We start from the raw sequence: 15,450 nt of genomic DNA, 5'->3' as shown, positions 1-15,450 counted from the left end.
CCAGAAAGATGTTTTTTCCTGTCTGCGCGATGCGTGGAGAAACCTGTTGGCTGCACCGCTTCGGATTGCGTCTCTCCAGTAAGCCACGTTTCCGTGAAGCAAAGAACGTTACAGTCTCTGATGTCCCTCTGGAATGCTACCCTTGCTCGGATTTCATCAACCTTGTTGTCAAGAGACTGGACATTGGCAAGAAGAATGCTAGGGAGTGGTGTGCGCTGTGCCCGTCTCCGGAGTCTGACCAGTAGACCGCCTCGTTTCCCTCTCTTTCGGAGTCGTTTTTTTGGGTCGCTGCATAGGATCCACTCCGTTGTCCTGTTTGTAAGGCAGAACACAGGATCCGCGTCGCGAAAAACATATTCTTGGTCGTACTGATGGTGAGTTGATGCTGATCTTATATTCAGTAGTTCTTCTCGACTGTATGTAATGAAACCTAAGATGACCTGGGGTACTAATGTAAGAAATAACACGTAAAAAAACAAAAAACTGCATAGTTTCCTAGGAACGCGAAGCGAGGCCGCCATCTCTGCCGGCGCCGGAAGTCACTGGTTTCTCACACACACACATTCACACTAACATTAGCACACAATGTCCTGCTACCCAGGTGACAAAGATTAGGGGATTCCGGGAGACTTACTCCCCATCCTCCTTCAAGATAGGGAGATGCTGGGAAGTACTCTCTGTGGCCACAGACAAGATCGGCACTGAATCTTGCTCAGACAGTCTGTCTGTTATTCAAATAAGGTTTATAGACATATTGTACAGACTATGGTTATACATAATTCTAATCAATTTCATACTCATACGATTATATGGCTTCAGGTTGGAATATTCTAGTCAAATGCACAACTAGCAAAAAAATAGAAAATGTGAACAAAAAAAACATGTCTTGACATAAGGAATTACGAAAAAGGTTCAGTACTTTGATGGAAAAAATACTGGCAAATTACCTTTGAAATGTTCTACTCATTTCTGGCTTTGTGACATACCCCTGCTGTCAAAAAAAGTGACAACCTTCCCAAAACAAGCAATCCAGCTCTGCAAGCTATAAAAATGCTAAGGAAATGTCATATAGGTCAGGATCTAACAGAAATCCCCCCAGGTCATGCAGCTGTCCTCATTCATGGTGACGTGAATGACATGGTCTTGGTTCAGCCCGCCAACATCAGATTAATGTAGAAGTTTCTCTGCTTCCTCATGGCCTTGAATGTCAATACCACAGTTCCAATTTGACACATTTCAACTTTGAATGTGAAGAATGTTGTCAAAAGAACATACTTGGTCTGTTGATATTACTCTGAATACAAATGAACAGACTAATGTAGATTGAATGTGAAAAGCAATACACACCTGTTTCGTCCATTTGGGCAGCGCAATACATATTGGACCCTTCCAGAAGTTCTACACTGAAGGGTTCAGCAAAGCCTGGCCCGTCTCTGTCTGTCACAGCCAAACGCACAAGACGGGGGTCTTGGTTGCAGAGCTTCAACGGGGTGTCATCAATAGTCGGAGCATTGTCGTTTACATCTTCCAGCTCTATCAGAATGGTTCCAGTTCCAGTTGCAGGGATTTCATCTGATAACCCAAAACAAGATACTTTTATCAAATGGGGAAATGAAGAAGTCAACTAAATGAACCTTGTTCCTTGGTTGAAGCCTGCTGGTGAACAAGATTACAACGAATTCAGAATTCCACCTTTGATGGCGAGAATGAGAACTCTGTATTTGCCATCTTTGGCAAAGGGAGACTCTCTGTCCAGGGAGTGTTTGGTTTTGATCATTCCGGTCTCACTGTTGATGTCCAGCCATTTAGCAGGATCTTTGTCCATGCGATACCTAGAATATACAGTACATTGAGTTAACACATCACCATTCACAAGGCTTCTTGCAATCTTAATGCATATGCATCTGAATGTACTTTATCATAAAGGGCATGTATATCATTGAATTGACTTATCAGCATAAGGTATCTGGGGCAGCACCGTAGCCTAGTGGTTCGAGCGTTGGACTACTAACCGAAATGGTTGCAAGATCAAATCCCCGAGCTGACAAGGTACAAAATCTGTCATCCTGTTCCTAGGCTGTCATTGAAAATAAGACTTTTAATAAGACATCACTGTCCACTGGCAGGTGTTCAGATATAGAAACAACCTTTTCCACTGGGTCAAAGACAGGGGCATCATTCCTATCCTCCACATTCACCTGGACTGTGGAGGTGGGCAGGGGTGTGGCAAATGGGACCTCATTCTCCACAGTCACCAACAGGGTGTAGCGATTGTCCTTCTCAAAGTCAAGGGGCTCCATGGGAACGAGACACAGCCAGGTTCATGACACAATGACAAAAACATCCATTCACATACTCATCTGAACAAAGAAACCAAGAAACCAAGCAGGTACCTTGGCTGTGGTAATGATTCCTTCCAGTCTACTAGGTCCAGTGTTTACAGTGAACATTCCACCTGGGTCTCCATCTACAATCCTGTACTTGGTGGCCCAGTTGGAAGAGTGTGGCTCATCTCCATCACTCACTGGCATTTTGACCACCAGGGCATTCACTTTGTTCTCTGGGACAGACACCGTGTTCTGAAAGGAAAATACATGAAGAGAACATGTATATATGTATGTATGCCATTTATCAAGTTCAAATTTTCCTCAAGTCAGCTCCTTCAATCAAAATATTTCCCTCTTCAAGTCACCTTTACTGTTTAATGAGCGGTACTGTTTGCTGATTGTACACTTACCGAAGACTTCTCAAATTGAGGAGCTATGTCATTGCTGTCCGTTACAGTAATTATGGATTTTCCGAAACATGACAGACCATTGCCCTCCATATCAGCAGCTTGGATTTCCAATGTATATTTTGGAATATTCTGGAAAATGACACCAGATGGAGCACATTGTGAAATGTAGTGGTTACTGTAAATTAAAATTGTATGCTAGTAGTATAGCCACTAACCTCTCTGTCCAGTCCAGCAGCATTGACCCGGATCCCTCCTGTGACAGGGTTGATGACAAACATGTTGCGACTCGGCAGCTCAGGTTCCTGATTTATAATAGTGTATCTGACATCAGAATTGGCTGAGTCAGGCTCATCTGCATCGGTGGCTGTGACCTCCATGACCTCAAAGCCTGAGAAGAAAATATTTCAACGTAATAAATTATTTTCATGGATGACATCAATAAAAAAATATATTGAATATTGATATTGTACTTTTATTCCAAAACTCAGCTTAGTACATTTGACTCAATGTTGACTGAGACACACCTGGTAGGGATCCCTATAAAGGCATCTGGGGTGAGAACTGGCTTGTTGTCATTCATATCAATTACTTGAACAATAATCTCCATTGGTTCTTCTGATATACCAGTACCATCTGCAACAGCATGAGCCAAAAGCTAAAGGGGAAAATAAAAATGTAATCAAAACAACACATGCATTCAAAGTTCTAGAATTCAAAAGGTAATACACAAACTAGCATTCCCAGATATTTGTCCTGTTTCCAAACATTACCACATAATGGTCTTGTCTCTCTCTGTCCAAAGGCTTGGTCACATAGAGAATCCCAGAGTTTTTGTCCACAGTGAACAGTCCCACAGTGTCACAAGGGACTGGGTGTGTGAGGTAAGAATCAGGGGCATAGAGCAGAGAGTTCCAAAGGGAAAAGTGCACTTTAATCTGGCACCAAAATACAATGCCCAAAACACAGGGCGCGAAAACACTGACCAACCCAAAACACAGGGTACACGGTCAGGAGCACTAACACACCCAACGACACAACAAGTAACACAAAATTAATCCCGCACAAAACAAGGGCGGGTTTACTAGGCTTAAATAAGGAAGCACATCAGGAAAACACAATTAGACACAGGTGCAACTAATAAGACAAAACAAACAGAAAAAAGGATCGGTGGCGGCTAGTAGGCCGGTGACGACGACCGCCGAGCACCGCCCGAACAGGCAGGGGAGCCAACTTCGGCGGGAGTCGTGACACACAGGGGGTTGATCTGCTCCAGAACCAGTGATGCTGAACTGTATCTTCACCTCTTTATCAATGGTGGACCTGATCTGAATGTATAAATATTAACCATGTTAAAACCAGAGTAAAATCCTGAACCAACCATTTGTCCTTTCAACATAAATCTACAATCACTCACCTGCGCCATATTATTGGGGAAGGAGTCTCTGTGGATCTCTGGGAAGTTGATGGGTGTAAAGACCCAATCCCTTTTCCTTCTCACCAGACCTACCAAAGGCTTTGTAAACTTTAGAAATGGAAGATATTTAGGCTGTGCCAAAAATATCTTTACAAATTAGAAAAATAAGACCAGCCCTATGGCACTTATGCAGGTGGAAGACAAAAATGAATAGAGTTATTGAGGAATGAAACTGACACTAAGTTGTAAGCACCACATTCTCACCTGAGAGACAATGCCAGCATCCTCATGGCCGAAGCCCTCTGTGAAGAGATCAAATTAATATGAACTGTTTTAAAGCAAACAATGCCACCACAATATGTTGCTACTACTCTGCATAATGCATATTAAAATAATCTTGATTTGACAAATCTCCTTTATTAGCCAATATTCTAAACAGTCAAATAGGTCACCCGCAGTTTCTTCCCCTCCAGTCAGTGGATAGTCAAAGCCATTTCCTGACTGTAAAGTCTCAGACATTCTCCCCAGGGCCCAACCCTGAGGTTTGAAGGAAAAGGAATATTGTTATTGTGCCATGAAGTTAAAGGTTTTTATGTGTCTCACCTCTCCAGCCTTTTACATGTGAGAGAGAATGTTTAATATTATACAGAAGTACAGAATTCCAGCTTTTACTTGAGCATATTTTCATACAGATCTGTTCCCCCGTTTAAAGATGAAAGCACTTCATACATTCAGTACCCCATTTGAAGAAGGAATAAGTATTTGGACAATACACTTACAGTCGTCAAAGTTTAGTATTTGGTTGCATATTCTACATCAAGCTTGTGACACTACAAACTTGGATGCATTTTAGGTTTTTTTTGGATCATGTTTTCCCCAATAGGATCTGAAAAATATGGCTAGATTGTAGAATCAAAGCATAGTTTAAAATATATGGGAGCTGGTTTTAGGTCAGTAGCAACCACCACCCGATATCCGTCCAGAACACAAGGAGCCAGTATTTCAGTTTCAGGGGGTTAAATAAATGATCCACACACACACACCCAACACCACTGACAGTAATTTTGTCTGACAAGGATTGTGGTTCTGAAAACAGAGGTAAAACTTAAGACTATAGCACTGACATGCTTAACATGACTAACAAGATAGCACAGACTTGTGTATAAAAGCACGGGCTATACACTGTAGCAGGAAATGTGTGTTCACATGGCAGTAACCAACAGAGGCTATGGAACTTGTAGACAAGGTAAACTTAGTAAATATACTCATGTAAACAGTACAGTGTTGTCAGTACATCTACACAACATTAACACACCCCTTTCCTGTAGTCAAATCGCCCTCTAGTGGATTCATGGGTGTAATGTAAATATTTAATATAACTAATAAACATTTTTAAAAATGCAGAGAATGCGATGTTTATGTGTCGAACGGTTTTGTTATATTTCAGTTTTCTGGGATGTATATAAAGTGTAATATTGGGATGCAAACTCAACATTTAATACATTTCAACTCTATATCTGACATGGTACAGCTGCCTTCTTTTTTTATGCCCATAACCATGTGTGTGAGGTGAGTACTTTTGTTTCAAAATAGATTTGTTTAAGACTACCAAGAAACACTATGTGACCTTGATTTAGCCCACTGTAGTAAAAAGTTAGCATGAGCGATATGGACAGAAAATAGTGAGAAATGCTAACAAATGGCTAATCGCTAACAGCATGCTAAATACTAATTAATTCTGAATGGAAATGCTAATGTTAGCTCTAACACTGGTGGGAGCGCAAGCTAGCTAACAAGCTAGCAAAAATGTTCCAGAAGAGTGATACGCTTATCAGACCATGATCTAAAGTTACTATTCTGGAAAAACATGCAGTTGAAGTCAGAAATGTACATACACTTAGGTTGGAGTCATTAAAACTTGTTTTTCAACCACTCCACAAATTTCTTGTTAACAAACTATAGTTTTGGCAAGTCGGATAGGACATCTATTTTGTGCATGACACATGTAATTTTTCCAACAATTGTTTACAGACAGATTATTTCACTTATAATTCACTGTATCACATTTCCAGTGGGTCAGAAGTTTACATACACTAAGTTGACTGTGCCTTTAAACAGCTTGGAAATTTCCAGAAAATAAAGTAATGGCTTTAGAAGCTTCTGAAAGACTAATTGACAACATTTGAGTCAATTGGAAGTATACCTGTGTATGTATTTCAAGGCCTACCTTCAAACTCAGTGCCTCTTTGCTTGACATCATGGGAAAATCAAAAGAAATCAGCCAAGACCTCAGAATTTTTTTTGTAGACCTCCACAAGTCTGGTTCATCCTTGGGACCAATTTCAAAATGCCTGAAGGTACCACTTTCATATGTACAAACAATAGTACGCAAGTATAAAAAACATGGGACCACACAGCCATCATACCGCTCAGGAAGGGGACACGTTCTGTCTCCTAGAGATGACCGTACTTTGGTGCGAAAAGTGCAAATCAAACCCAGAACAACAGCAAAGGACCTTGTGAAGATGATGGAGGAAACAGGTACAAAAGTATCTATATCCACAGTAAAACGAGTCCTATATCGACATAACCTGAAAGACCGCTCAGCAAGGAAGAAGCCACTGCTCCAAAACCACCATAAAAAATCCAGACTATGGTTTGCAACTGCACATGGGGACAAAGATCGTACTTTTTGGAGAAATGTCCTCTGGTCTGATGAAACAAAAATAGAACTGTTTGTCCATAATGACCATCGTTATATTTGGAGGGGGAAAAAAGGTGGAGGCTTGCAAGCTGAAGAACACCATCCCAACCGTGAAGCACAGGGGTGGCAGCATCATGTTGTGGGAGTACTTTGCTGCAGGAGGGACTGGTGCACTTCACAAAATAGATGGCGTCATGAGGTAGGAAAATGATGTGGATATATTGAAGCAACATCTCAAGACAGTCAGGAAGTTAAAGCTTTGGTTGCAAATGGGTCTTCCAAATGGACAATGACCCCAAGCATCCTTCCAAAGTTGTGTCAAAATGGCTTATGGACAACAAGGGTCAAGGTATTGGAGTGGCCATCACAAAGCTCTGACCTCAATCCTACAGAAAATGTGTGGGCAGAACTGAAAAAGCGTGTGCGAGCAAGGAGGCCTACAAACCTGACTCAGTTACACCAGCTCTGTCAGGAAGAATGGGCCAAAATTCACCCAACTTATTGTGGGAAGCTTGTGGAAGGCTACCTGAAACGTTTTACCAAAGTTAAACAATTTAAAGGCAATGCTACCAAATACTAATTGAGTGTATGTAAACTTCTGACCCTCTAGGAATATGATGAAAGAAATAAAAGCTGAAATAAATCATTCTCTCTACTATTATTAAAATAAATTGGTGATCTTAACTGACCTAAGACAGGGAATTTTTACTAGGATTAAATGTCAGGTATTGTGAAAAACTGAGTTTTAATGTATTTGGCTCAGGTGTATGTAAACTTCCGACTTCAACTGTACGTGACTACTCAGACCTCATAACCGAGGATAGCTTAATGTTATTTTTCGATTTTTATAAAGCATTTGACACAGTGGAGCATCAGTTCCTCTTCCACTCCCTTGAGCAAATTGGCTTTGGAGATTTTTTCTGTAAGGCTATTAAGACTCTCTATACGAATGGTAACAGCTCTATCAAACTAAAACATGGCACCTCACCTAGATTTGAGTTAAAGAGAGGAATTAGGCAAGGTTGTCCTATCTCACCATATCTGTTTTTATTAATCATCAAACTTCTTACAAATTATTTATATAATAGTACAAGGTATTTCCATAGCTGGTTAAGAAATTATTATAAGCCAGCTGGCTGACGATACTATACTTTTTCTGAAAGACGCTAGTCAGATTCCAATATTGATCAATGTGATTGAATCCTTTTCCAAAGCATCTGGTCTATATCTTAACATTGATAAATGTGAACTCATGGCTGTCAATGATTGTATGTCACCCTCATATTATGGTATTACAGTGAAAGAAGAACTTACATATTTAGGCATAACCATTACTAAGGATCAGAAGTCTAAAGGCTTCCTAAATTTTAACCCTCATATTTAAAATAAAAACAAAAATTAAACAGAAGAAGCTAAATAAATGGCTACAGCTAAACTTATCCTTAAAAGTAAGAGTCCTAATAACCAAGGCTGAGGGTATCTCTAGAATAACATATGCCGTTCTATCTTTATATCTTGACAGTAAAATAAGAAAAGAGATAGACCAGATGCTTTTCAACTTTCTGTGGAGAAACCGTACCCATGACATTAGGAAAACTGTTGTAATGAACACTTATGAGTATGGTGGGCTGAATTTTCTGGACTTTACTACCTTAAATAATACTTTTAAGATCAACTGGATAAAGAAATTCCCACAAAGACCCAATTCTTCGTGGAATTTTATGTCTTCTCTACTTTTGGAGGCCTTAACTTCATGTTGGCAACTATAATATTGACAAATTTCCAGTGAAACTCTGCTTTTTCATCGGCATTGTCATGATCCTTAATTTATAAGCATAATTTTTCTCTACACATATATTATATTTGGAATAATCGGGACATATTGTACACTGCTCAAAAAAATATAGGGAACACTAAAATAACACATCCTAGATCTGAATGAATGAAATATTCTTATTAAATACTTTTTTCTTTACATAGTTGAATGTGCTGACAACAAAATCACACAAAAATTATCAATGGAAATCAAATTTATCAACCCATGGAGGTCTGGATTTGGAGTCACACTCAAAATTAATGTGGAAAACCACACTACAGGCTGATCCAACTTTGATGTAATGTCCTTAAAACAAGTCAAAATGAAGCTCAGTAGTGTGTGTGGCCTCCACGTATGACCTCCCTACAATGGCTGGGCATGCTCCTAATGAAGTGGCGGATGGTCTCCTGAGGGATCTCCTCCCAGACCTGGACTAAAGCATCCGCCAACTCCTGGACAGTCTGTTGGTGGATGGAGCGAGACATGATGTCCCAGATGTGCTCAATTGGATTCAGGTCTGGGGAACGGGCGGGCCAGTCCATGGCATCAATGCCTTCCTCTTGCAGGAACTGCTGACACACTCCAGCCACATGAGGTCTAGCATTGTCTTGCATTAGAAGGAACCCAGGAGGAACCCAGGGCCAACGGCACCAGCATATGGTCTCACAAGGGGTCTGAGGATCTCATCTCGGTACCTATTGGCAGTCAGGCTACCTCTGGCGAGCACATGGAGGGCTGTGCGGCCCCCCAAAGAAATGCCACCCCACACCATGACTGACCCACCGCCAAACCGGTCATGCTGGAGGATGTTGCAGGCAGAAGAACGTTCTCCACGGCATCTCCAGACTCTGTCACGTCTGTCACATGCTCAGTGTGAACCTGCTTTCATCTGTGAAGAGCACAGGGCGCCAGTGGCGAATTTGCCAATCTTGGTGTTCTCTGGCAAATGCCAAACGTCCTGCACGGTGTTGGGCTGTAAGCACAACCCCCACCTGTGGACGTCGGGCACTCATACCACCGTCATGGAGTCTGTTTCTGACCGTTTGAGCAGACACTTGCACATTTGTGGCCTGCTGGAGGTCCTTTTGCAGGGCTCCTTCAGTGCTCCTCCTTGCACAAAGGCGGAGGTAGCGGTCCTGCTGCTGGGTTGTTGCCCTTCTACGGCCTCCTCCATGTCTCTTGATGTACTGGCCTGTCTCCTGGTAGCACCTCCATGCTCTGGACACTACGCTGACAGACACAGCAAACCTTCTTGCCACAGCTCGCATTGATGTGCCATCCTGGATGAGTTGCACTACCTGAGCCACTTGTGTGGGTTGTAGACTCCGTCTCATGCTACCACTAGAGTGAAAGCACCGCCAGCATTCAAAAGTGACCAAAACATCAGCCAGGAAGCATAGGAACTGAGAAGTGGTCTGTGGTCCCCACCTGCAGAACCACTCCTTTATTGGGGGTGTCTTGCTAATTGCCTATAAGTTCCACCTGTTGTCTATTCCATTTGCACAACAGCATGGGAAATTTATTGTCAATCAGTGTTGCTTCCTAAGTGGACAGTTTGATTTCACAGAAGTGTGATTGATTTGGAGTTACATTGTGTTGTTTAAGTGTTCCCTTTATTTTTTTGTGCAGTGTATAAATATACTTCTTTGTTTTTAGAATATTGTTTCCGAAATAATATCCTATTGGTGAGCCAACTTGTAAATGCAGACGGTCTTTTACTTAATTATAAGGAATTCTTATCACTTTACAAGATTCCTGTAACATCTAAAGATTTTGCAATTGTTTTAGATGCCATTCCCTCAGGTGTTTTTTTTATTATTCGGGAACGGGTCAAGACCTCACCCTGAGAATATTCCTACGATTACCCCTGTTGACTCTTCAGTAGGAAAGATTTGTTTTTCTTTTAGTCCATTCAACAACAAAGGAGCTATACGAGCCTTGTTTCAAAAGGATGTTGTACCTTACGTCATGCCATATTGGAATGAGTTTTATTGATAATGTCTGTTGGGGAAAAAGGTTGGATGTTGCCACACACATACCTACTTACTAAGAAAATTAAGGAAGTTTATTTTAAAATTATTCATAAATATTATCCTGCCATCCACTACATGAAGAAGTTATTTTTTTTACAGTGCCTTGCGAAAGTATTCAGCCCCCTTGAACTTTGCGACCTTTTTCCACATTTCAGGCTTCAAACATAAAGATATAAAACTGTATTTTTTTGTGAAGAATCAACAACAAGTGGGACACAATCATGAAGTGGAATGACATTTATTGGATATTTCAAACTTTTTTAACAAATCAAAAACTGAAAAATTGGGCGTGCAAAATGATTCAGCCCCCTTAAGTTAATACTTTGTAGCGCCACCTTTTGCTGCGATTACAGCTGTAAGTCGCTTGGGGTATGTCTATCAGTTTTGCACATCGAGAGACCGAAATTTTTTCCCATTCCTCCTTGCAAAACAGCTCGAGCTCAGTGAGGTTGGATGGAGAGCATTTGTGAACAGCAGTTTTCAGTTCTTTCCACAGATTCTCGATTGGATTCAGGTCTGGACTTTGACTTGGCCATTCTAACACCTGGATATGTTTATTTTTGAACCATTCCATTGTAGATTTTGCTTTATGTTTTGGATCATTGTCTTGTTGGAAGACAAATCTCCGTCCTAGTCTCAGGTCTTTTGCAGACTCCATCAGGTTTTCTTCCAGAATGGTCCTGTATTTGGCTCCATCCATCTTCCCATCAATTTTAACCATCTTCCCTGTCCCTGCTGAAGAAAAGCAGGCCCAAACCATGATGCTGCCACCACCATGTTTGACAGTGGGCATGGTGTGTTCAGGGTGATGAGCTGTGTTGCTTTTACGCCAAACATAACGTTTTGCATTGTTGCCAAAAAGTTAAATTTTGGTTTCATCTGACCAGCGCACCTTCTTCCACATGTTTGGTGTGTCTCCCAGGTGGCTTGTGGCAAACTTTAAACTACACTTTTTATGGATATCTTTAAGAAATGGCTTTCTTCTTGCCACTCTTCCATAAAGGCCAGATTTGTGCAATATACGACTGATTGTTGTCCTATGGACAGAGTCTCCCACCTCAGCTGTAGATCTCTGCAGTTCATCCAGAGTGATCATGGGCCTCTTGGCTGCATCTCTGATCAGTCTTCTCCTTGTATGAGCTGAAAGTTTAGAGGGACGGCCAGGTCTTGGTAGATTTGCAGTGGTCTGATACTCCTTCCATTTCAATATTATCGCTTGCACAGTGCTCCTTGGGATGTTTAAAGCTTGGGAAATCTTTTTGTATCCAAATCCGGCTTTAAACTTCTTCACAACAGTATCTCAGACCTGCCTGGTGTGTTCCTTGTTCTTCATTATGCTCTCTGCGCTTTTAACGGACCTCTGAGACTATCACAGTGCAGGTGCATTTATACGGAGACTTGATTACACACAGGTGGATTGTATTTATCATCATTAGTCATTTAGGTCAACATTGGATCATTCAGAGATCCTCACTGAACTTCTGGAGAGAGTTTGCTGCACTGAAAGTAAAGGGGCTGAATAATTTTGCACGCTCAATTTTTCAGTTTTTGATTTGTTTAAAAAGTTTGAAATATCCAATAAATGTCGTTCCACTTCATGATTGTGTCCCACTTGTTGTTGATTCTTCACAAAAAAATACAGTTTTATATCTTTATGTTTGAAGCCTGAAATGTGGCAAAAGGTCGCAAAGTTCAAGGGGGCCGAATACTTTCGCAAGGCACTGTACATTGAAATGGTACCTTTTGTAATGACCACCCAGAAAAGTGTTGCATATTGTTTGGCATTGTATTCATGTAAGGAATTTGTGGCAAGACATCAGTAGATTTATAATTGAACACATTTTTGAAGATTTTACACTATTATGGAGAGATGTGCTGCTTGGATTCTTTACTTATGATAAAATAAGTTGAAACTATTTTATGTAATTAATTTCATTATTCTGTTGCCAAATGTCATATTCACAAATTTAAATTTACAAACAAAACACCACATTTTACTACCTTGCAAAAATAAATTAAACTATATTTTAAATACTATTTTTTTTTTTTAAAGCTGAATGATAAATGTGTGTATATCCCTTAAGGTCCTTGTGTAATGTGATATTGTACCCCCTAGCCCAAATGTCATTTGTATGTTTGTTATACATACTCCATGTACTTATATTCCCCATGTACTTTTTGTATTGATTTGTATTGATTGTAAATGTATTAAAAAAAACTTTAAACCTCAACGCCAATATGGAGTCAACATGCAACTGTAAGTAAAAATGTATGTAAATAAGTTAGAAATTGTGCTACTAATGCACATGACGTCACAAACACGTCTCGTAAAAGTTATGTTTTTGTTTGGTTACCTTTTGGAAATTGTAGAAGTAAAACATTTTCCTTCTTCAGAAGTTCCAGCTAGGCAGGCAAACGTTATTTAGCTAATTAATTTGCAAGCTATCATACAGAGAGGGTATGTCTTTTAGGTGTTTGGAATGCAGCCACCAACTCCCCTCAGCCCTCATATTAAGTGGACACTTCTGATGACGTTTCATGACATCTGACGAGTATACACTTGCAGGGCAAATGGCAAGGGAGGAAGGAAGGATTTTTAAATGGACCACCCTTGCCCGGAAATTCGTCACTCGTTCATGCCGAGATGATTGTGTTTTCAGTTTTCAGTGGGAGCTTTATATGCCCTACAGTCAATTATGATTGCATGTCAATTTATATTAACTATATAATTATTACTTTAGGCCTACTGTATGATAGCAAGCAAATGTAACCGATGTGAAATGGCTAGCTGATTAGCGGTGGTGCGCGCTAATAGCGGTTCAATCTGTGACATCACTTGCTCTGAAACCTGAAGTAGTTGTTTCCCTTGCTCTGCAAGGGCCGCACGATGCTTCGTGGGTGTCAGTTGTCTATGTGTGCAGAGGGTCCCTGGTTCGAGCCCAGGTAGGGGCGAGGAAGCTATACTGTTGCACAAATTAATTAGCTAACTAACGTCAGCCTGCCTAGGTGGATCTTCTGAAGAAGGAAAATGTTTCTCTCCAAAAGCTAACCATACAAAAACATAATTACTTTTACGAGACGTGTTTGTGCATTAGTAGGACAATTTCTAACTTATTTACATTTGTTTTTACTTACACTTGTATGTTGACTCCATGTTGAGGTTTTAAGTTTTGGCTGACTTTTTCTTAGCGGATGTACAATCATCGCACATTTTATGGGGTGTTTCGGGCCCCGAAGTGAACATAATTGAACACTCGCAAAATTCATTAAAAACGAGGGCAGTGGGGTTTACGTTGCAAACTTTTCTTGCTTGGCTAATCATTTGGACCTACGTCAAAATGGTCGTGGGGATTCCCCCAAGGGCATAAGGTGAGGGTAAGTATATTAGGGTGTGTCTTTTATGAGTTTGAAACGCAGCTGGTGTGTCTTAAGTGTTTGGAATGCAGCCATGGTATCAAGAACAAGATTAAACTAGCTGAAACGAGTCACTTATGATTCCCCACATGGCAGTTTCTTGTCATTGTTGGTAGCTATCTGGCCATCCAGTTGCCATAATTATACAATATAAACTTTTTTCATAATGTTATCGAGCCAATTAAGAAGGAATATCACAGCAACTTGTAGGATGTTACATGCTGACCAGACCGGACACGTCGCCTGCGTCACAAAATACATTTAGAAATCCATGTTATTCAATTATTACACCCACACTGCTCACACAGCCCAACGAGCGTCTGCGATGCCAAGGGCTAAAATATAAGTTATTTCTGACGCAGATTGCGCTGAAAGTCCTGCCTCTCCCATCTCCTCATTGGTTTATAGAAGCAGATACCCACGTGGGTGATTGAAAGACAAACTGTTTTGCCGGTAGTCGTGGTAATACTATGAAAGTTTAGATGCCAATCACCATATACAGTGGGGAGAATAAGTATTTGAAACACTGCTGATTTTGCAGGTTTTCCTACTTACAAAGCATGTAGAGGTCTGTAATTTCTATCATAGGTACACTTCAACTGTGAGAGACGGAATCTAAAACAAAAATCCAGAAAATCACATTGTATGATATTTAAGTAATTAATTTGCATTTTATTGCATGACATAAGTATTTGATACATCAGAAAAGCAGAACTTAATATTTGGTACAGAAACCTGTTTGCAATTACAGAGAACATATGTTTCTTGTAGTTCTTGACCAGGTTTGCACACACTGCAGCAGGGATTTTGGCCCACTCCTCCATACAGACCTTCTCCAGATCCTTCAGGTTTCGGGGTTGTCGCTGGGCAATACGGACTTTCAGCTCCCTCCAAAGATTTTCTATTGGGTTCAGGTCTGGAGACTGGCTAGGCCACTCCAGGACCTTGAGATGCTTCTTACGGAGCCACTCCTTAGTTGCCCTGGCTGTGCGTTTCGGGTCGTTGTCATGCTGGAAGACCCAGCAACGACCCATCTTCAATGCTCTTACTGAAGGAAGGAGGTTGTTGGCCAAGATCTCGCGATACATGGCCCCATCCATCCTCCCCTATATACGGTGCAGTTATCCTGTTCCCTTTGCAGAAAAGCATCCCCAAAGAATGATGTTTCCACCTCCATGCTTCACGGTTGGATGGTGTTCTTGGGGTTGTACTCATCCTTTTTCTTCCTCCAAACACGGCAAGTGGAGTTTAGACCAAAAAGCTCTATTTTTGTCTCATCAGACCATATGACTTTCTCCCATTCCTCCTCTGGATCATCCAGATGGTCATTGG

General features: G+C 40.9%; 1 pseudogene; it reads right to left on the bottom strand.

Annotated features, from left to right (window-relative positions):
- Positions 1–1,080: 1,080 nt before the first annotated feature.
- Positions 1,081–9,845, bottom strand: LOC139408696 (B-cadherin-like; annotated as a pseudogene).
- Positions 9,846–15,450: the final 5,605 nt, after the last annotated feature.

Source organism: Oncorhynchus clarkii, chromosome 1 (genome assembly GCF_045791955.1).
Source record: "Oncorhynchus clarkii lewisi isolate Uvic-CL-2024 chromosome 1, UVic_Ocla_1.0, whole genome shotgun sequence".
Classification (NCBI taxonomy): domain Eukaryota; kingdom Metazoa; phylum Chordata; class Actinopteri; order Salmoniformes; family Salmonidae; genus Oncorhynchus; species Oncorhynchus clarkii.
This window is presented reverse-complemented; position numbering and strand designations above follow the sequence as displayed.